Source organism: Eptatretus burgeri, chromosome 9, assembly GCF_056783735.1.
Source record: "Eptatretus burgeri isolate ZD-2024b chromosome 9, Ebu_testis_v1, whole genome shotgun sequence".
NCBI classification, from domain to species: domain Eukaryota; kingdom Metazoa; phylum Chordata; class Myxini; order Myxiniformes; family Myxinidae; genus Eptatretus; species Eptatretus burgeri.
In genome coordinates this window covers 78,827,448-78,850,644 of record NC_140969.1, presented here as the reverse complement: position 1 = coordinate 78,850,644, position 23,197 = coordinate 78,827,448, and the positions used below count along the sequence as shown (strand labels likewise).

At 39.3% G+C, this 23,197-nt stretch overlaps 1 protein-coding gene across 2 annotated transcripts in view; it reads left to right on the top strand.

The window, feature by feature from the left end:
- Window positions 1–23,197, top strand: part of LOC147020415 (uncharacterized) — a 64,032-nt gene that overhangs the window by 1,613 nt on the left and 39,222 nt on the right. The window lies entirely within an intron of this gene.

Here is a 23,197-nt window from a genome sequence, read left to right as displayed (position 1 = left end):
CTCCGCAGGTTATTGTATCCTTTCTGAATGAGACGTTGAGGCAGCGGAATGTTATCATTCATCAACATTTTCCTGACTTGCTTTCCTTCATGCAGACTGCAAAGTGCATAATTAGGAATTCTCAAGATTTTGAAATAACTAAACCACAACTTCACAGACTGAGGAAGTTTATTACAAAAGCAGGTTTAGAATGTACTCAACAGCTGCCAAACCCCCCTGATACGGGATGAAAAGGAAGGAAGTGCTTTTTGGCACCTTAAACATGAATGGGGGTGGTGCTAAGGCCTAAGTCACATTTGCTCTATGGCGAGGATACGGCGGCCGTGCGCCCTCTGAATTGACAGAAACGTGCGGCGGCCGCAGAGTTTCTGAGGTGGCCTCAGGGTGGCCCTATGCCAAATGGCTATATTTTACAGGCCGTAGGGTCGTCGTGGAATTATAACGCGGAGTTATAACTTTTTTCATTTCTACATTCGCCGTAGCAATTCGACAAAAATTTCTGAAAAACAAAAATTCTGGTTAAAAATAAAAATAAAAAAACCCACTCGTTGCCATCCGTCTGGCCGCACGTTCGCCTTAGGGCCCCCCTGCGGTCGCCTTGCGGGCACCTTGAAAATTCTATGGCCGCCGCAGGAACCCCCTAAGGTCACCGTGCGACATCAAATCAAAGACCGTACGGCACCCCCACGTTTTCGTCTCCACAGTTTCTAAATATGCCTTGCGGCTCCCCGAAAAATAAAAACATATGTGACTGCTACATTGTGTGACCGTGGAAATACTGCGGCCGCCGTATAATTGCTAGTGGCCGTAGATTTTGGAGACCCCATGGCCACCGTGGCAAATGTGACTTCGGCCTCACCATTTGCGTCGGATCCAAGTTAAAAACTTGTTGCTTCGGAAACATGTGGATGTCTGTTTGTTGCAAGAAACGCACATAACAGAGACTTCACAGTCTGACTGGCTCTACCTTATCAAGGGGCTTTGTTTCTTCAGTAATTTGTCTTCTGTCTCGGCGGGTGTTGCCTTTATGCTTCGTCCAGGTTTTGTTCCTGACTCATATAGTTTCCTTGAAATAGTTAAAGGACACTTGGCATCATTAGAGTTTGTGTATCAAGGATTTCACCTCACCTTACTTAATGTCTATGCTCCTCGTGAGAGCGGGGCTCGTAAAGACTTTTTTTACACATCTGGCTAATTACTTCCATACTTTAGTCTTTGATCACTGTATTTGTATCGGAGGAGATTTCAATTGCATGTTTGAACCTAATTCAGAAAGGAATACACCAGAACCACATCCTGAATCTCATAGACACATATCTTGTTGTTTTTCATCACTTGGTCTACTCGATGCTTGGCGCATGCAGCACCGTACAGCATCTCAGTATACATGGTGCCGGTGTGCTAATGGGCTGATAACACTTGCAAGGCTGGATAGATGGTACATTAACTCTACTTTTAGAAATGTCCTCATGTCTTGTAACATCTTTCCTTCCATTTTCTGTGATCATCACTTGGTAGTGCTTGGTTTATCCTCTTCTCAGTTACCGCAAAAAAGTGCGTATTGGACCTTCAATACCAGCCTGTTGGAGGATTGTTTTTTTACTGACGCTTTTCGTAGGTTTTGGGAAAAACATTTCCAAAGTAAACCTTCCTATGCTTCTATCCAGTTATGGTGGGACAACGCGAAAGGTCAAATTCGTGTTTTCTGTCAATGTTATCAGTCCATTTCCACGAGCAAGAATAAAATTGCTGTTTCACTCTTGGAAACTGAGATTTTGCAGTTGGAGGAAGACTTGGCTAAAGCTCAAAATGACAGAAAGCTTTGGCTATTATTAGAAAAAAGAGCTTATCTCAGAGAATTGATTCATGAAAAAGTCATGGGGATGTCAATTCGACTCGAATCCAAAATGTGAAGTTTTCCGACACCCCAAATAAAAGGTTTTTCCAGTTCGAAGGGGTTAAGAAATCCCAAAGGCAGATTTTCTCCTTGTTGGATGCTCAAGGCACTATTATACAAAATGAAAGTGATGTTAGAAGACTTGTGAAAAATTATTTTTCTGAATTATTTGCGAAGGAATCTGTGTTTAAAGATTGTGTTGACGAGATGACAAATCATGTTCCTTCTTTGAGTTGCGGTCAGCGTCAAGCTCTTGAAAAGCCGCTTACCCTGGAGGAACTCAGCATGGCTCTGAACAGCTTTGAACGTGGAAAAGCCCCTGTAATTGACGGACTTCCAGTGGAATTTTTTTCAGTATTTTGGGACATCTTAGGTCCAGAAGTACTGTTGGTTCTGCAAGAAAGTTTACTTTCTGGCATACTGCCTCTCAGCTGTCGAAGAGCGGTGGTTTGTCTTCTCCCAAAAAGTGACTGTCTTCGTCAAATCAAGAACTGGCGCCCCATCTCATTACTATGTTCTGACTACAAACTCTTTTCCAAATTGTTGGCCAATCGGCTAAAACTTGTCGTCGGGACTCTCGTTCATCATGACCAGAGCTACTGTGTTCCAGGGAGATCAATCTCTGATAACATCTTTTTAGTTAGAGATTTGATTGATTGTGGTCTTCAGGAGGAAAGGGGGGGGGGTTGGTTTGATTTTCCTTGATGTCAAAAAAGCATTTGATCGCATTGATCACTTTTATATGTTTCATGTGTTGCAAAAGTTTGGTCTGGGTGAAAGGTTCATTAGTTTTGTTAAGTTGTTATACAACAATATATCTAGTTTGTGTAAGGTAAACGATGGTCTCTGCTCTCCCATTCAGGTTCAGAGGGGTGTTCAGCAAGGCTGTCCATTGTCAGGTTTACTGTTTAGCCTTTCTCTTGAGCCATTACTAATTAATCTTAGGAACTTTCTTTCGGGCTTTGTACCATCTCCAGAAGAACACCCTATTGTTGTGTCTGCATATGCTGATGATGTCTGTATAGTAATTAAAAATGATCAGGATCTAACCACTCTTCTTGGATCTTTACATAAGTTTCATCTTGCTTCACATTTGCAGTGTAATTGTCAAAAAAGTCAAGCTCTGTTGGTGTCCTCAGCTCAATGTACATCCGGTGGGCTTCCCTTAGTGCCACCTCAGTCTCTTCCGAAAGATCTAAGGTGGACGAGAGAGGGGGTGAAATACTTAGGTGTTTATCTTGGCCCTCAACAGTACTCCCTTATTAACTGGGAAGTAGTGGTAGATCACGTAACCAAACGTCTCAACAAATGGAAAAAGTTCCTTCTGCAAATGTCTTTCAGAGGTCGTATACTAATTATTAATACTTTAGCTACCTCTGTCTTGTGGCACAAATTCATCTGTTTACAGCCACCATACAGCTTGCTTAAAGAGATTCAACAGATACTGGTTAATTTTTTCTGGAATGGTTATCATTGGTTGCGGTCAGATTTACTCTGTCGCCCCTTGTCTGATGGTGGCAAAGGGCTCATTGACGTAAAGTGTCATCTCATGGCCTTTCGGCTGAAGTCGATACAACGAGCGATCAATGTGGAAAAACTTTCCTGGCGCCCCGTAGCACAACGAATATTGAGACAAGCTGGATTGCTCGGCTACGGCCTTGAGTTGTTCCGAATTGAGTCAAAAAATATTGACACATCTCACCTTCCTCTGTTCTACCAGAGTCTGTTGAATGCTTGGCAAGCAGTAGTGGTGACCCGCCAGAGGGATTTGTATGACATCAAAATGTTTGTGGGAGAACCTCTATTCCTAAACCCACTCTTTCCCAATGTTCCCAAAAGCCATTGCTTTTTACAAAACTTCATTTCAGCTGGTATCAAAAATGTTTGGCATCTTCGCGACACATCCAATTGTTGCTGGAAGTCTGTTAAAGAAATTGCTGAAATCACTGGCACCAGGTCGTTAAGAGCTGTCGGTAAAGTACTTTTAGATGTCATCCGTACATCCTTTAAACGTGGGTTGCAGTGGAGTACGGAGGTCCAATGGACACCCCATAAGCCTTCACTTCCGAGCTTACTTGTCCAATTCGCTGGGGTTACTCCATCTCCAGTCAGTATTGCTTCCTGTTTATTTAGTAATCTTGACAGTAAATCTATTTATCGTTTTGTCCTTTGTTATTAATATAAATACCTCTGCAGTAGGAGTACTGAGATGGAAAACGCTTTTGCCGTATGCCACCCCTTCTGAACCTGCATGGGAATCGATATATTGCACACAAATAACAAAAAGATCAGGTGACTTACAATGGAGACTTGCTCACTGGTCACTGCCAACAAACACCTTTGTCAACCGAATTGATGTTGCTGTCTCAGTGCTTTGTCCCTTTTGTAACATCACTGAAGATTTGTTCCATGGATATACTGATTGTGTACGATTGTGCCCCCTTTTTCTTTTATTGAACAATATATTTCATCGGGTAAATGTCCCCTTTTCACTCCGGTTTTTTATTTTTGGCCTCAGAGTCAATTCCGGTACTGAAAAGTTGTTAATGTTTTTGAACTATGTTCTATTGGAGGCAAAATTAGCGATCTACCTGTCGAGGAAAGCCAAAGTGAAAGGCAAACTTTTTGAGCAATGTAACGTAATTTTGCATTTCCAATCCCTGCTTTCAACTCGTTTGAAACTAGAATTTAATTACTACAGAAATAATGAAAATATTAATACCTTTGTTGAAACTTGTTGTGTTGGTAAGAAGTGCAAGGTATATGAAAATGTATTATAAATCTACGTGCAGTCTCTCTCCCTCTCCCTCTCCCTCTCCCTCTCCCTCTCCCTCTCCCTCTCCCTCTCCCTCTCCCTCTCCCTCCCCATCTCTCTCTCTCTCTCTCTCTCTCTCTCTCTCTCTCTCTCTCTCTCTCTCTCTCTCTCTCTCTCTCTCTCTCTCTCTCTCTCTCTCTCTCTCTCTCCATACTTCTGATACACAATAATTTGAGAGTTGATTAGAATTTTCACATTAAAAATAGTGTAACAGCATGGCTTGCTGAACTGATAAAGCAGGCATAAATCCTCGGACCTTTATTTAATGCAGTATTGTGAATCTAAAGCAATCCTTTTTTTATTTTAAAATAAAATGATTGTTTATTGTATATATATATATATATATATATATATATATATATATATATATATATATATATATATATATATATATATATATATATATATATTTACATTTAACATTCAGCAACAAACAGCACTCTTCAATTGATGGCCAGTCTGTGCAATATAGCAGTCCTGTTGGTTACGTGACTACATCCAGCCACATTGACCAAAGCAATCAGAGTCAAACTGGTGAACCTTAAGCTCTGGCTCATGCTGTCGAATTTCAGCATGCTTTGTCTTGGACATAGTCTGGTGCCACTTTTTTTTCCGATTCGACACATCGCTATTTCATTTCCGACAAAACACAATAACGTTTTCTTTCTTTTTCTTTTCGTTTTTTTTTTTTTTTGTGGTGGGGAGGGTGGGGGTTGGGGGTTGAGGAAGTGGGAGTGGGTCGGTGGGGAGTCACAACATATTGCACAAAAGTGTCTTTCATTCACTGTCAACATAAGGTTGCAAAGCTGGGGCAAAAGGAGGAGAGGAATTTAATGGTTCTCTCGTAACTTTTTCGATTTGGGGCTCACCTTTTCTGGATGGCATCACAAGCTTATTCTTCCCTCTCCATGCAGTCCTTCCTTCCCTTATTCCTTTCTCATTACTAGGTGATAATTACCCTTTTTTTTACATTCACTGCCATTATTGCAGTCGTAAGCAGTAGATTTTTGTATCCATAACAAGAGGTCATTTATTTTGATCACATATATCAAACAGGATGTATTTTGTGTCTACAAATTATCTTTGGATATAATTTGTGATTAACATTGCAATACATATGTATTGAGGTGGAATACTGGTGAAGCTTGACTGGTATAGACAAAGAAGCACAACATCAGAGGTTGCGGGTTAAAGTCAAGCTATAGGTAGCAGTTTCAATAATTTGCAATCCAAGCTTTTGGAAACTGAGTTTGTCCGAAGAGAATCAGCAGTTCACTGTTTTAATAATGGTTAAAAAAAAAGTTCACCATTGATGAAGTTCAATGAAGAGTTGTTGGCATTAAACTGATAGTCATGAAGAGAAAACTCTCTTCAAATTCTAGATCTGTGTACAATTTCTTGATGTGCAAAAAAATAAAACACACACAGACATTGAGCTAAAGATTGATGTATTGTCTGACCTTCGGATTACTTATGGTTACAAACCACTTCCTTCCTAACTATGCCAAATTAACATATATTATAATCATATTTGACACTTTCCTTAAGAATTTTATCAGCAATTACAATGATATCTTTTTTTCGAGTTTTGGTTTTTTTCCTTCATACCATTAGGTTAATCCTTCCTCAAGAGGCTTTGATATATTAAAGAACATGTGGTCTCCTGAAGCTGTTCAGTAGATTTGCTCATTCTGCTTTTCATTATTTGCATCATATTTTATTTTCTTGTTCCCATCTTTGTATTTATCTACACTTGATAGAAAACATTTGTGGTTTGGTCACCTTTCCTGGCATTGTACTTTTCAGCTCAATTCCTGCATATTTTTTTCCTCTAGCTGCACAGAGCATCACCTTTAAAGCGGGCTTTAGTGAAAATTATCGAAGCTAAACATTTCTGTCCCATGATAATTGCACACTACTTTCAATGGTGATTATACATCATATCACTGACTGTTTTGTGTAATATCGATAATAAAACTCCATTGCTGCAGTTATAATTGATAAAACCTTATATTTATCAACATTAAATATTTTCTGTGTCCTGATATATTCTCCTAAGCTGCAAAATAAACACTACCTTTGTAATATCTTACCACTTATTGCTTTTTAACATGGCATTCTACCAATTAACTCGGTTTTTTTTTTTAAACCTGTTCCCAAAACCAAATGTGTATCCTTTTGTGCTTGTCAACCACAAATTTGCTGTTGAGCTTATACTGAACTAATAATCTCCTTAGTATAAGCAATCTTTTGAAGAAAAAAAAAACGTCATTATAAAACCTAATATTTATCAGTGCAACGAACAACCTCTCAAAGGGGAACCTTAGCAAGAACTTGTAAAATAATGCATTGCAATAAAGTCAAATATTTATCACAGACATAACAGCAAAGTGTACAATTACAGAAGGAAAATTGCTTCAATGCTTGCATCTTCTCCATGATGTTTTCTATACAATGCATTTAGCACAATGTGATACAAATATTACCAATGGCTGTCTTTGGTCATTTTCTCATTTCTCCTCAAATGTTTACTTGCAAGGTGTTTGTTTAAGGCTCCAAAGAGGTGGAAAAAAGAGAATATGGTCCAAGATGTCAAATATTTGCCAACCGAGAAAGAAATATAATCTGTAGTTTTCAGAGTAGATATGTACTGTGGCGTCTCTATGACATGTTTGACATTTATTCCCATTGTGGAAGGACATTTTTATGGTGTTGACCTGCAAGCATGCAACATTTGTTGAGGAATTCTTCTTGTGTGTGGCATTCCAGTTGACAAAGTAATTTTGAGTCGTGTTTGAGGATATCACGGCATTATGCTTGTCAACGTCATGTCAAGAGTCATAACCATCAAGTTAATATTATATTGAGGTTAAAGAACTATTAGTTCCCATTAAAAGAACGCATCGTGACAATGACTTTACCATAACAACGATGGAGCTCTGATGAGTCAAAGGCATCAGAAGCAATCCTGAAGCCATTTTTAAAAATTGTACCTTCTTGACATACATTCTAAAATGCATGGTTGTTATATTTTTGGAAGTGTAAAGATTGCTGTAACAAACAATGTTTGGAAAACTTTTGCGTGCAGCTTAAGGTTTTTGTCCGTACAATAGTTCTTCCTCTGGATCATCACTGGCTTTGCAGTAATGCCACGGTTGGTAACAATGTTCCTTTTCATTAATGATTTGCCCAATGAGGGCTAAATTGCCAGTTGCTATTCCAATAATTTTTGCAATTCCAGAATAAAAGGACTCAACCTAGGGGTGTTATCTTCGATGCTGAGAAATGTTCAATTGGCATCATCATCATCATAATTCGTACTGCTGTTTGGGGAAATGGCCAAGCTCATTTTCTTTGAATCATTTGGAGTATTGCAAGGTCCTTTACTGAGGATTTCTTAATTTGGCTTCAGTTGTGTAAAAAACAAACAAAAAACTGCTGTCTAACTAACTAACTCAAATTCCTTTTCTCTCTGCCTCTCTGTTTGCATTACAGTTCAATAAATTGAAGTCAGGAGGAGTAAATAAGAAAGTAATGGGGAGGACAGGTGAGGGAAGATGGTTGTGACTGATAAGCAGATGAGAATGGATTATTTTGTCAATTTTCTCTCCAATATCAAATTTGTTGATTTTCTCCATCATTCATTGTTCCACTTTTATACACTGAGTTGATCCAGCTATGGATTCCTCATACTTACATTCCTCCTCTTTTTTGTATATACATATACAGAAATTAAGAATCATGAAAGAGCAAAATTACAGAAGGCAGCAGGCTTAAAGACTGATAAAGGATCAAAGGTGAACATGGAGAGAAAGATATTGCACATGAGTGGATGAATGATAAATAGGAAAGAGGTGGGAGTGGTGTAGTGAAAAAGGGTATTAGCTGGAGTAGGAAAAGAGCTTTCATGTGGGTATGGCAAAAAACATTACATGGATGGCAATCCTGAGGGAGACATGGAGAGACACAATCCAGCACACACAGGGAGTCGTTTATACAGATTTGAGAATAAAAGGATGAAGGAATGGAAAACCGGATTGCGGCGAGATCATGGCGGGTGGTTACACCGACTATTGGTCTGGTCTCTCTGATGGTTACAATGCCCAAGGAGTTGCTGTGGCTGCGTCCAACAAGCTGACTACAATGATAATTGAGGTAACACCAGGTGAATGAGCGTATTATGAGACTAAGGATTCGTCACTCATTGGGTATCATTTCCCTGGTCTCTGAATATGCTACGACTGAGGCGAGTGATCTCACTGTGAAGGACGCATTCTATGCCACACTCGAGTCCGTGGTTGATCAGTGCGCCAGGCGAGAATCTCTTCTCGTCTTTGGGGATTTCATTGCATCGACTGGAACTGATAGGCATGGTTATGAGACATGGGTTGGTCCCCACGGGTCTGGAACTGTGAACCTGAATAACACTAAGTTCCTTGAGTTTGTGAATAATTTTGTCTCTCAAGGGACACTGGATACCATTGACCAGAGTCGCAGGGCCAGGCTCAATTGCAGAGCTGAGCTGTTCAGGGAGTAGAGGCGTAAAACTGGATGTGCACTAAGGTTGGACAATGAGGCTATGTGTGAGGAATGTGTGAGGGGGTAGAGCATCAACTGTGGTCCAGTGATTCTCGTCCTGCTTACAGGGAAATTCGCGCATTGCATTCCTCCAAGCCCGTCCCTCAGTGTACTGCATTTAGAGAAAAGGATGGTGGGCTCTTGACAGAGGAGTCCAAAGTGAAGGACAGCTGGGCTGGTTGCTTTGAGCGGCTGTACCAGGCCGATCCACCAGCTGTTGAGTTGGATGTCAGGTATGTTACAATGCGGATTGCTCACCCTCCAATCAAATGTAATCCACCTTTGCTTGTGGAACTGCAGGATGCAGTGAACTGGTTGAAATGGGGGTAAAGCTCCTGGGATCTGTGGCATCCATGCTGAATTTCTCAAGGCTGGTGGAAATGCGGTGTTCATGTTGTTGCATGCATCTCTGTGCTTTGCCTGGGACACAGGCATCATCCCAAATGATTGGAAGAGGGGCCTTGTTGTCCCTCTCTGGAAAAGGAAGGGTGATCGCCAGGAATGCAACAACAACTGAGAGGTGACGCTGCTGTTAGTGCTGGGTAAAGGGCTTTGTTTGGCTAATTCTTCATTTGGTTCACCACCATCTGCTTAGAAAACTGAGAAGTGGTCGATAGAAAACTGAGACTTCACCAACCATCCTGCTTTGGACAAGAATCAGACCTTGGGACTCATCCTCCTTCAATATGTGCCAATACCACAAAGAGCCTTTGACTCGACCTTCCCCAGAGAAACAGGATGGGATATAGGTGTACCAGACCAGAATGAGAACCCATACTTAATGATATTTCAGATGAAGGCCTTCTACAAGGTAATGTCCTCGGAATGGCTCAGAACCATAAACTTATCTCGACAGAGATACTCTGGCATTTGTCTGCCTGAGAGGTAAGTTTGACGATATGGTTGGCTTGAAACAAGTTTTGACAGTTTGTGAGACCTCGGAGTTACACAAACTGCAGATATTTTGTCTAACTGATGTACCGTGTTGATTGGACTTCCGGTTCCGGTTCTTGAGCTTCGGTCATGTTCTTCATCGTCTAGGTCGACCTCAAAGATAAGCTTTCCCAGTCATTCTTTGTCACGTTTTTACTGTATTTTGTTGTCTCCGTGTTTACTCTGTTTCTATTTTGGTTTTGTTTTAAAACGTGCCAATTTGTGAGTATTCATCAGACTTTTCATATCGTGTTCTTTGAGGCCTAACCTTTTCCTCATTTGTGTCCACAATCGTGTTCGTTGTTCTTTCTCCTTATTCCTTCCTGAAAGTACCTGCAGTGTCCATGTTGTTTACCCTATGTACCCTGCCCCATCACTCTCTCAAGTTCACAAATCTCCTAATATAATCTCCCTGTTCCCGACTGTTGTTGTGCTACCCTTTCTTACCTCCCCTCTTGTCTCCTGCTCCCTTTGTTTTATGTCCTGGACTAAGTATGCAAAAAAAACAAAACTGTCAGGGGTTGGCCAGAGAAGTAGACCATGGTGTTTGAAAGCCAATCCTTGCAGTGGGACAGAATGAGAGTAAGGGATTTTCCAATGTTGAAAGACAATATATTTTCTTGCGTTTTGTTTATTTTTCTGCTCTTCACTTTATATCTGCAAATTGTTTAATTTTTGCCTTCAGACTTTTTGCATAGTTATTTCCAATCTGCCATGTTTCGGACTATTGTGAGTATCTCTTTCATTTTACATTTTGAACACCCCACATTGTAATGGGGAGTTTGGAAAAATTATCTCATTTTTTTTTTTTCATTTATCGCCCAGATTTTTTTTGTTTGTTTAATTATCAGCCCACACCTGGGTGTCAGCCACTTTGAGAGTTTACGCTTTTGGTGCAGTCACTCCACTACCAACACCAAACTTGAAATTATTTATTTGTATACACCATCCACTGCTCCCAACATACAATGTATAATTACGTATTTATTCATACTAGGGGAGATGAGAATGGATTATTTTTTCCTAACCCTAACCCTAATACGGGCCCTAACACAACACAGATGATTACAATACACACAATATTATGGATTACGTCCGATGAATTATTTGCAGTAGGGGAATGAGAAATGGAGCGGGTCAAAGTGGGATTTCAAACATGAATGGGTCAAAACATTAGGCGGAATTTATTTTCTGTGCTTCAGGTGTTAATGTGAAATGCACAAACATACGGTGTATAAGAACAGCTTCGATTGCTCCCAAAAATAATTTTTTTTTTTTCACAAAAAAAATAAGTGACCACTATATTCGTTATTGTTGTCTGTCTATCTATGTCTGTCTATGTCTGTCTGTCTGTCTGTCTGTCTGTCGGGTAGTCGATCTAGTCGGAAAAAAAAATTGAGATTTGTTCTACCCTTATTATCAGTATTTAAAATGGCGATTTCAGTTAATACAATGGCGATTTCGATGAAACTTGGTTGGTAGGTTCACACCATGACCAAGTTGTGTGCAAATGAGAACCGTTTCTATGGACACCACCGTTGCCGAGCAACGGGACTTTGAAATTTTTGAAAAATCATAAAAAAAATATTTTTTTCGAAAATCAAAACTCGGGCCACGAGCGACTGTGGGCAGTACATTCAGCCATATTGTGAAAATTTTCCAGTCGGATCCTATGAAAACTGTCGGAGAAGCTAGACTGAATGAACCCTAGTCGAAAACAATAAAAAAAACGAAGTTCGTTATATCTCAGAGACTATGAGTCAGATATACATAAAACTGGTAGGGTAGGTTCATGGTATGTCCTAGTTATGTGTGAGAAAGAACCGTTGCTATGGCCCCCTCCGTTGCCTAGCAACGGCCGAAAAACCTCTAAATGTGGGGGTATTTTAACGAAAAAGCAATCTGCAGCATTAACCCTTGAAGCTGGAATCATTAATTTTCTTGTGCTTAATCCTCAGGTCATTCCCCATCGAACGGGCCCATCACGTCAGGTTCTATTGGGTAGTCGACTACCCATGTCCACCTACCGGCTTGTCTGTCTGTCTGTCCCGAGCATAGCTCCGTGGGTTTTGATCCGATCCTGATAAAATTTTGGCGGGAGGTTTATATCATGATGTAGTTGTCTTTTCCTGAAAATGGGCATGGTGCGCCCATTATGGGCGGAGCCATGCCCAAAAAACATGTTTTTAGGGGGTAGCCGATTTCAATTTACATCTTCTCCGAGGGGGTTGGTCGAATCTGGCAGGGGTTTCGGTACTTGGTTAGCCCAATGGCACCTGCATAGCCCCACAGAGCTCGATTTTTCATTTTCGTCCCAAGGTCAAGGCCACAAGGTCACGAACTTAGAAAATTGCTAATTGTGTTTTTAGGGGGTAGCCAATTTCAATTTGCATCTTGTCCTAGGGGGTTTGTCGAATCTGGCAGGGGTTTGTCTGTATTTGGTTAGCCCAATGGCACCTGCATAGCCCCACGGACCTCGATTTTTCATTTTCATCCCAAGGTCAAGGTCACAAGTTCAAGAACTTGGAGAATTGCGATTTTGACATAAAATCCATCTTCTCCGAGGGGGTTGTCGAATCTGGCAGGAGTTTTGGTATTTGGTTAGCCCAATGGCATCTGCATAGCCCCACGGAGCTCAATTCTTCATTTTCGTCCCAAGGTCAAGGTCACAAGGTCACAAACTTAGAAAATTTCGAATTTTGACATAAAAATCATACGACCGCCCAAACTTTGAGAGCTCGGATTATAATATTTTTTATGCATAGTCTTGAGGTCATTCCCCACCTAAAGTCTTGAAACCATTTTGCTCTATCTCGAACACCTTGCCCGTGGCGCCCCCTTCAAGTTTGTTTTTACGCTGATTTCATCAAAGTATAGATAATCCGAGGAGTGTGAAATGCCATATAGCCTATATGACGTTATATTGTTCCTGGAATGTTCAAGAGGAATTTTTGCACCAAAGGTCATAATCCTTGACGTTTGACCTTTAAAGTTCACAAAGGTCAAATTTTCAAACTTGTGGGAATCAAACCGGGTTTTCGACCTTCTTCAACGAACTAACTCCATTAAGCTATAGCACGTATCCTGTTTCCTTATTTTAATGTCCACGACATTGTTTTGTGACCTTTAAAAGGTTATGCAAAGGTCAAATTTTTTTAGTTGTTGAACGAAACCGGGTTTTTGACATTTTGCAGCTAATAACCCGTCACTCGTACCACATCATGTTGATCATTTTTATAACTTGGTCAAACATTATCACATTGTCTCATCCTTGACTTCTGAAACAATCTACATCGTCAAATACTGCTCGTGAACCATTGTCGTCTTCAGACTTGTATATATTATTTTTTTTAAGTGTGGGCAATGTATAGGCACAGAACGCTGGCTTGATTACTTGATGCTTTGAAAAAAAAAACTCAGGTTATGTAATGAAGCCAAAACATGGCTATTGCTTATGTGCATATAGAACACATAGTGTTTATAGCACTTGAATAGATTCCAATTCCACTGGGTCATGAAAGAATGATCCTATAGTCTGGAAACCTTGAAGCCTGGGGCTTACACGAACTGTGTGCCACAGGACACCTGTGATGCTGATTGGCTGCAAACTATGAACATTTGTGATGCTTTTAACAATCGCTTTTTGTGTTTTTCACACTGAAGAGAAAACTTATAGGGAAGGCATGGCATATGTGAATATCACACTTCTGAATATGTCTTTGGCCTAACGGAGCAGCAAAAGGGCAGACGTATGATTTTTTTTCAGGGATGGAGACATTCCAATTGTCGGTGGAGTCAGGCCAGTTGTCCAATCACCAATCATTGTAATAAAACATACATGCACATTTTAATGTTCATAAATTATATGTAGAACTAGCAGAGGTACCCAGTATTGTTTTTGCATACTTTACCTTTTTACAACCTACCTGCCATCATGAATATTTATTTATGAATGCTCTTTACCATCACTGCTACCTACATACCACCTTCTGTGATTTATCTATTTATCTCCACTTTATCATCTCCACTCTGAACACCCACCTTTGAATTATTTATTTCTTTATTTATAAACACATTACCATCACGGATGCCACCATATCACTCCATGAATATTTTTGTTTATTCATACACATATAATTAATATATTTATTCATATTTCACCTTTCTCCAACATTTAAAAAACTTATTCAAATGTAAAATATACACAGCCCATTTTAAAGGTGCAGTTTGTGGCTCTGTCTTCTCAGGACTTGCATCCCTTGTTACCCTTGCCGAAGGAGAGGGTATTGCGTTTGGGTCTGTTTGTTTGTATGTCGGTCTGTCTGTCTGTCTGTCTGTCTTTGTTTGTTTGTCGCACAGAACTTTTGTGTTCTTCTCCACACACTAACAGCTTGTTGGATTGAGACAAAATTTTCAAGATAGGTGTGACTACTCATGAAAAATGTTTTAATCATAATTATGACGTCATAGGTCACGTGGTGTGGCAGCCATGTTGGAAAAAAAGAAAAACTTTGGACCTCTGTATCTCTGAAACGGCATCAAGGAAAAAATTGAAACTTAGTAGATGGCAAGTACTCCTCACGGAGAATGAGTGTGATTTTTATGACATCAGAGGTGCCTTTGTTATAACATAAAAATTGCATATGTAGAAAGCTACAGATCTGATCAGTATGAAAAATTTTGAGGGTCATCTCGGGATAAAATGGTCCACAGAAAAAAACTGATAACGTCATTGGTCATGTGATTTGGCAGCAATGTTTTTTTTTTTTTTAAACCTTCAAAAATCTTCTTCTCTGAAGTAGCTGAACAGATTAAGGCAAAACTTTGCACATATGACCACCTATCCATGAGGAGCAAAATTTTCAGACAAATGACATCGGTCACATGGTTTGGCAGCCATTTTGGATTTACCCGAAAACCTATAAAAAATCTTCTCCAGAGCACCAGGACAGATCGATAGTAAACTTCACTAAAATGTTCCCCAAGCCCTGGGTGTACAAGTATGTTAAGGAAAAATTGATAGGTCACATGGTTTGGCAGCCATAATGAATTGAAGAAAAATATTAAACAATATTTCTCTGGAACTGCTTAAACAATCAATATGAAACTTCAGAATTATGATATTGTCATGATGAAGAATACAGGTTTTAAATTTCAACTTGATCAGCAACATATTCTGGCAGCCAGAATTTTTTTTTTTTTTTTTTGATCTGGGATATTTTTGATTTTCTTCTTTTTTGAAAAAGGCTCACTTGGCTGTGCCTGGATGGGTTTGAGTGTAGAGGAGCAGCTGAAATGTGAATCCTATCCAGGTTCTTCCTGGTGACTTCCTATTTGCTTTTTGCTTGTTTGGCTTCCTTCTGATGACTCCAATGCAGGACTGGACCTGTTTGGTCTTCCATTTGATTTGAATTGAATTTATTTTAATCCCATTCTAAATTCAATTGAGTAATAATAAATGTCATGGGTCAGGGTCAGCTGTCCACAATCAAAGTGGGGTTGCATCAAAGCAGGACGTCTTGGTACCCGGTCATCACTGCCAGCTGTTATAAAGTGGCAGTTCTAATTTTGTCTCATTAATAATGTAACACATCAGTAAACAAACATCACACAAAATACACCACACAAAACTGCACAAACACCATACAAAACAAGTTCTGGCAAGTGTTTGCAATATCTGATTGCTCTTTCTCGTTACCTCTGCCACAGAAGGTGAAGGAGGTTATGTTTTCACCCCTTTCTGTCTTTGTTACTTGCAAAATCAAAGACTTTTCAAGTATGTGTGTCAGTCGATTTTGTTATTTTGTCTGTCTGTTTGTCACCTACAGGTCACAATTTTAAACCAATCTTCATGAAACAACACCGCATGGTCGAGTTTGTCATAAGGAAGAAGCCTTTTGTTTTAAAGGTCAAAAGGTCAAAATAGGCCCAAGGTCAACAACTTAGGCAAGATTTCTAAAATCCTCAAATTTCATCCGATTGACTTGAATTTGAAGAGGTTATATATTTCAGGTCACTGAATTCAGTGAGTCAATTAATTTTGAGGTCAGCATCGACCAAACGGTAAACATAAGCCAAAGGTCAACAACTTAGGTGAGATTTCTAAATCCCTCAAATTTCATCCGGTTGACTTGAAATTTGAAGAGTATTTATATTTCAGGTCACTGAATTCAACCAACCAAATATTTTAAGGTCAACATCGTCCAAAAGGTCAACATGGGCCAAAGGTCAACAACTAAGGTGGTATTTCTAAAATCCTCAAATTTCATCCGATTGACTTAAAATTTGAAGAGGATTTATATTTCAGGTCACTGAATTCAATCAGCCAATTATTTTGGAGGTTCACATCGACCAAAAGGTCAAAATAGGCCGAATTTCTAAAATTGTCAATTTTCATCCGATTCATTTGAAATTTGAAGAGGAGTTGCATATTTGGTCATTGAATTCAACCACCAATTATTTTTTGAGGTCAAATTTGTTTTTGGGACTTTGCAATATCATGCTGTGCACGACGTCTTCTTCTTGTTTGTTTGTTTGCAGGATATCTCAAAAAGTTGACGACGGATTCGTTTGAAATTTTGTGGACAGGTTGGGTGTGTGACAAGGCCAAACTGATAAGGTTTTGGTGAAGATCTGGATCCGGATCCGACAACTTGTATTTTTAAAGTGATACTTCACAATTAAGAGATTCGGGCCAAAAACGATATATAGCATGATATCTCAAAAAGTTGTGGACAGATTCGGACGAAACTTTGTCGATATGTTGGGTGTTTGACAAGGACCAATTGTTTCAATTCTAGTGAAGATCCTTATCCAGATCCGGATCTGATAATTTTTTCAATGATTTTTCACCATTGAGTGATTGAGCGAAACCAATATATAGCACGACTTCTCAAAAAGTTGTGGACAGATTCGGAGGAAACTTGGACAGTTTTAGGTGAGTGGTAAGAATGAATTGATTCGATTTTGGTGAAGATCCGATTCCCGTTCTGCATACAATAATTATTTTTACTTCTAAAGTGATTCTTCACCTTTGAGAGATCAGGCCAAAAACGATGTATAGAATGATATTTCAAAAATGTATTGGGCCTGGTATGTTCTCTTGGATCAGGCATTGCATGGTAGAGGTATGCTTTCTACCGAGTGCCCGTCTAGTTTTGTCGGAATTTAAGTCAAGTGATTTACAGTGAAATTCAACAAGCACGTAATAGCTTGCAATTAATTGCATGCCATTATCACAGATATTTGATCAGATGCTTGAAAGGAATGTACCTTCAAGCAATTTTGTGCCACTCCATGTAAGTGCGTGTCGTGGAATTGATAAAATGTAATAAAGTTATGTCCCTGAGATATTTAACCAATGAATGGTTGTGGCATTTTATCTGAGACTTATTAAAAAATTGTGATGAATGAATAACCATTTTACTTTCTTAATTATGAATAATTTCATTTTAAGGAGCTTATGAAATGGAATGATGTTTCAATGGTCAGATATTATGGCCCCAGCAAGGAATGATGTTTATTCAGCAAGTATGTAGTCTAACTTAAAAGTATAAAGTTAAAAACATGGGTGATTGTTCATTGCAAAATATAAAATTAAAATTATTTGAAGAGTTCAATGTGGAATTCCATTTCCTTTGTACTTCATTTTCTTATGTTGCTGCTACTGACTTCCTAAGAAATCAACCCTCATGTCAGTTTGTGAAATCACTGTATTTGCATGCAGAGTTTTGGGTTCTTATGTAGTTCTGGGTTATAATCTAGACATTAAAAGACACTAGATGTGGAACTAAATACTGTACGGTATTGCAAATCAGCACGATGGTAATTGTGGTTTTCGAAAGAAGTCCAAAATCTCTTTTCTGCCCCCAAAATAGCTTGACTTTAGGATGAAAAATAATCACTTCAAGGAAGAATTATGCAACATTTTTATCCAAACAGCTTGCCTGCATCGTTTAATAACAATAAATAGAACAGCCAATCTCGGAAGGATGATAGGCTGAGTCAACCCCACCTGGTGTTAATTCAACAGTAAACAGGGGCTCAAACTCAGGACCCTAAGGTCCCAAGACAGCCACCTTAAGCACCAAGCCAACACCAGGCTTCCTGTATAGTTCAGCTAACGTATAAAGGGGAAAACAGTGGATAACTTCAGAAATGAACTTTGTATGCAGAGTCAGCATGGAAAGCATTTACAGGAGAAACCCTTCAAATTGTAAGTAGTTGGGGTCTGTAGTTTGGTTACTTCTTGCTGGTACTGACCAAATTTCAGAAGAAAATACTGTTCTGGAATGGTCTTTCCAGTTTATTTGCATTGAATATGATGAACATTTTTATATTTTCCATTCTTGCTTAATGAGTTAGTATGAGAGCATTACAATCAAAATTGAGAAATGATCATACTGCCCACGTTTGCAAATGACAGAATTATCCCCTAAGGTATGTTAAATCTTGTGCTGGCTGAAGACTTTCATGTCTCAAAATAAATGAGGCATCTAAAAGGTGTCCTTTGAGTGATATACAGTATGAATCAACATTACTCTTCTTCCAGTATGTCATGGACAAAGTTGATGAAAGTATAAAAATACATAATGAGACTGTTATCAGCACAAGTTTTCTTATTTGCTCTTGTTGAAAACGTCGGGTGTGGTTTCTTGAATGTTTGTAACAAATTCACATTTTGAAACGGACCTGTATAGTGCCATCTATTTATAATGTTTCACTGATGAGTATACTGCATTTGTGGTTGACAGGATAGCTCAGAAATAGTGTACTCATCTCAGCTGAGCAGTCTAATTTGGCAATGATTCCCCCACCTGGCAATATCAACTGCCATTGCATGAATGAGTGCATCCATTTCCAAGCATTATTGGTCAGTGGATGTTGAAGACACCACAGTGTATTTCATAAATTGTAGATCGCTGTGTGCCAGTACCCTGGCCACAATCCAAATTCTTGGCCTGAATACTTTTCTGAAGGCAATGGCATACTTCCCTGTGTACCTCTTACCAAAAGACTGCTTTGGTAGCACAATGGGCCTAACCTCGAGCAGACCACCAAACAGTACTGTTCCATCCATCCATTGGGACCATACTCTGTGCAGAGCGTTGGTACTGCCGAAGCAGTCTCCTTGGCTATTGGACACAATGCTGGATTGGTCGCCACTCTAACACAGTACTCATTTTGCCGCCTTCAAAAGGATGACAGGTCAAGTTAACCCCACCTGGTATTAATTCAACAGCTGAGTGGGATTTGAACTCAGGATCCTTGGATCCTAAACCAACCACCTGAACCATTAAGCCAACACCAGGTATAAACAGCACTATTCCAATATTTAAAGATCGGAAAGTAAGAAATGGCTTCAAATATATATATATATATATATATATATATATATATATATATATATATATATATATATATATATATATATATATATATATATATATATATACTGTATATATATATATATATATATATATATATATATATATATATATATATATATATATATATATATATATATATATATATATATATATATATATATATATATATATATATATACACACACACATATACATGCTTTACATTACATCACACAGCAAAGTATATACCATCAGTTGTCATAAAATATATTGAACATTATCTCCTGTACCATATCTGTATATGTCAGTACCTTTAGCCAAATGGGGAGCACCATCAATTGGCTAAAAGTAAAGCGGTAAGTGGGAGTGTTCACCTGTGTTTGGTTCAGGGAATGTTGATGTTTTTTTTTGAAGTCTGTCAACATATGTTAACTCTCATTCCTCCACAGGCATGAACTCAAAATCTTCCATGGCTGCTAAATCACACTTGTCCATGGGCACCAACTTGCACATCTGTGGAGGCTAACTCACATTCATCTGTGGGTGCCAACTCACAATTCTTCATGAGTGCTAACTCACATTCCAGAGGTGTTAATATGCACTTCTGCATGAGTGCAAGTTCGCAATCCTCCATGAGCAATCTTCGTCAAGCAATAGCTCGCACTCCTCCAGGGGCAATAGCTCGCATTCTCACTTCGGTGCTCGCTAGCTTTCTTCCAAGGTGCAAAGTCACACTTCTCGACAGACGCAAACTCGCACTCCTCCACGGTTGCAAACTCACACTCGTCCATGGATTCTAACTCGCACTCTTCAGCGGTTGCTAACTTACACTCCTCCATTTGAGCTAACTCACACTCCTCCTCACTCACACTCCTCCGCATGTGCTAACTCTTACTCCTCTGCAGACGCTGACTCTCAGTCCTCCATGGGTACTAACTTACAATCCTCCACTGGCGCCAACTCGTACTCCTCCACGGGAGGTAACTTAACTTCCATCTCTTGACCGTCACTTTTCTGTACTGGAGGAAGCTGGTATCTGCACTCCTGCAATGGAGCTCCACACTATTATTCCTTTTAAAAATTAAATTCAATTGCCCCAAGTTTTATTTCTTCCAATTTGTTTTCCTATTTCTGGAGCAAATCTTCATTACCAGTCCTTTTATTTTTTTTATTTTTTTTCCCAAATTGCATTACATGTCATCTCTGATATTTTTTTTCTTTCATCCTTAATTTAAGGATGAGTTATTCTTCAACAAATTGACACCCATACAGATCAGGTCATTCATTTTATGGACATGTTCTAACCTGCCAGTTATATAACAGGAGTCTTAATAATTTAGGCTTCCAGCCTTATCAATTTTACCAAAATGGTGGCATGGGAAAATGGTGGGAACATGAATCGCACTCTCTCTTATGAAATTATTTATTTATTTATACAATATGCAAGGACGAAGAATCGTATTGAGGACAAAAGGACAGAGAGAAAATACAATAACTTATCCAGCAAATAAACTAACACACACAACACTCATGTACTCTGAACCAGGCAACTGACTAGGAAATAGCAAAGAGTAAAGAGCAACAGGCTCATTCTGGCAGAATGCCAAAAGAGTGGGCCCAAGGAGGCCGAAAGCAACAGTGAGCAAGTAAGCTCACAAAGGAAGAATGTCCAGCAGCAAGAGCAAGAAGAGAGAGCATGTCCCAGAGGGGCAGAGTGCAGTGAGAACAAGAGAATGGGCCAGGAGCAAGCCAACCCTTTGAGTCATAGTTCCCCCTTCCCTTTGATTGATCACACTTTTCCATTCATAGCACCCCACAGAACCAGCCATGCCCGCTCCCATGGAGATTAACCAAACATTGGCTACAAATTGGGTGGAGGGTTGGGTGAGTGAGGAAGGAGGTCTCTACACTCAGAGAGGTCCTCCGATCATGGCCTTGGGTTTCTCTCCACCCTGGCCAAGTGAACACGTCATCGGCTCAGATATACAACTTGTCATGGCCTGGGGGATGATCCACTGCCCGCCTCCAACTCTTTAATGGACAGCTAAGAAGAGGGGTCTACCCTCGCTTGTGGGAGGGCAAAATGCCATGTCACACCTGCCCACTCACCGAGCATTGCCCAGTTCAACACGGGGAGCATGTGGACAAGACATCATAACATGTCCAGTCTAAAATATATTTGAGGCTCATCTCCCTGCCAGGCCAAAGGATAACCAACCCTACCACATGTCCTTAATACAGTTTAAAAACAAGTCCTAAGAACTACGTGAATATGTCAATATGTGAATAATAGTACAGCGGTGAAGACCTTAGTTATAATGGCTGAAACTCCCCCTCTCCCAAAACCTCACCCCTCCACGAACCTAACAATACTTTACCATACATTTATTCCACTAATAGTAAGCTTTTTATAAGAATTTCAAACTTTTACGATAAATTTTTCTGCATGGTGAATAATTTTGTGAAATATATTCCAAGTCTGAAGAAAGATTGATATGTATGACCTTTAATCTGTGCCTGAATTCAGGTCATAAAACTGTACATGTGGGTTCTCCCATTCATAATAATCATACACGTGTCTTTTATCAATAATTGTTTCCTGTTTATCAAAAGAGGGACTGAAAAACCAAAAAAACTTTTCACCATTCAGTTTGAAATTATATAACTTTGAGCTCTGGTTATATAAAGACATTCAGCACGTTTCTCTTGTTGCAACCAGCTTGAAGTTATTTTTCCCTCTGTGTTTCCTGTACATACTGAGGGTCTTGATGTTGATCTCCCAATGTTCTCAGCATGCAATAGTGTTCTGTCCATGCACCATACTCGTTTCAAGCAAATTTTATATGCCAGCTCCACTATGTCTGATGTATTGACTCACCTTGATATTTCTACAGGGAATTTCTTGAGGTCATTCATCTTTCCCCCAAAGATGGGAATCTTATTGGCTCTTTTTGACGATGCAGTGAAAATGCTACTGGTGGGACCTGCATCATTTTCACATCCACGAGCAATCACAATTCTTCCTGGGTCACTCTTTACACTGCTTGTTCGGCATGTCCAAAACATAATTTTGCAGTATGACTACAACATGTGTGGGGAAGAGAAGATCAGAAATAATGATTTGCATTTGCACGTGCACATTAATCTCAAACTCAATCGCAAAGAAACAGAATTGCAAAGTAAGTGAACATGTCGGGAGCGCTTCTTTGTTAAGCGGTTTGATACATATTTTCACAGCCATTTTAAATTGGTCAATTTCATCATGGGATAATGTGATCCGATTTTCTCCGTCTTATGACTTGCTTTATGTAATGAATTGCTTCTTAACTAAATGTTGCACTGAAATAAGACATTTGGCTAATTGGTTGATAATTTTCACCATCCCCATGGGACATCTGTTAAATACATATGCAAAAATGACAACATTTTGAAACTTTCCCAGATATAATTTAAGAATCAGTCCAATTCCTTCCCGACAATGCCATCCCTTATCCTAAGTTCAGGTCATTGATTGAAAAATTGTCTCCCAAATGAACATCACAAAGCCAAAACAACATCTGTGGTTAGTAAATCTTATGAACAGGCCAAACTCCAAAAACTTTGAGA